Source organism: Apaloderma vittatum, unplaced genomic scaffold (assembly GCF_000703405.1).
Source record: "Apaloderma vittatum isolate BGI_N311 unplaced genomic scaffold, ASM70340v1 scaffold31113, whole genome shotgun sequence".
In the NCBI taxonomy this organism is placed as follows: Eukaryota; Metazoa; Chordata; class Aves; order Trogoniformes; family Trogonidae; genus Apaloderma; species Apaloderma vittatum.
This window is the reverse complement of record NW_009706920.1, coordinates 30,453-31,245: the sequence shown is the minus strand read 5'-3', so window position 1 is coordinate 31,245 and position 793 is coordinate 30,453.

Genomic DNA, 793 nt, shown 5'->3' with positions numbered 1-793 from the left:
TAGCAGCTTTCAATCCTCCTCACAAAGTGAAATACATCGTAACAGAGAGCACACTTCCAAGTCACATTTCTCACAGTCGTAATCGCAAGGAGGCCAATTTCTTCTTTCACATTTCACATGAACTATTTAAGCAGAGAAGGTGTATTAGAGAAATCCAGACTGGATTTAGTTCCTAATATTTGTTTAGAAGTTAAGGATCTTTCTTTCACATTTCACATGAACTATTTAAGCAGAGAAGGTGTATTAGAGAAATCCAGACTGGATTTAGTTCCGAAAGCACTAATATTTTTTTAGAAGTTAATCACACAGGATCTTTTATTTATTCTACTCCAGAAACTCTTTCCTTACCAGAAACAAAGCAATGCATCCCCTGAAACAATCAAAACAAATAAAAAAGAAGCCCTCCACACCCCGGGAAGGATGGCACGGCGTTCTGCAGATGAGCTTTAAGGTTTGGAGCAGAGAACTTCTGCCACAGCCAAAGCAGAAAGGCCCTGGCATTCAACAGAAGCGTCCTGAGGGTGTCGGGACAGATGAGATTTGGGCCTAGAAGGCTACTCTACAGTGAATGTTATAAAACTACAAACATGTACACGGTGCTAATTTAAAACTTTTTAAATTAAAGCTTTAGCATTAGAATCACACTGGGTGTAAAGGTCTTTAGTTTACATAATTCATGGGCTGGAGATTTTGCATGTGCTGACTGCTGACCAAACAAGTCCTTACACTCCACTTACTGGCAACGCTGCAAAAATTGGTTTGGCAGGGAAAAGGTAAGAATCGGGAGGGGGAC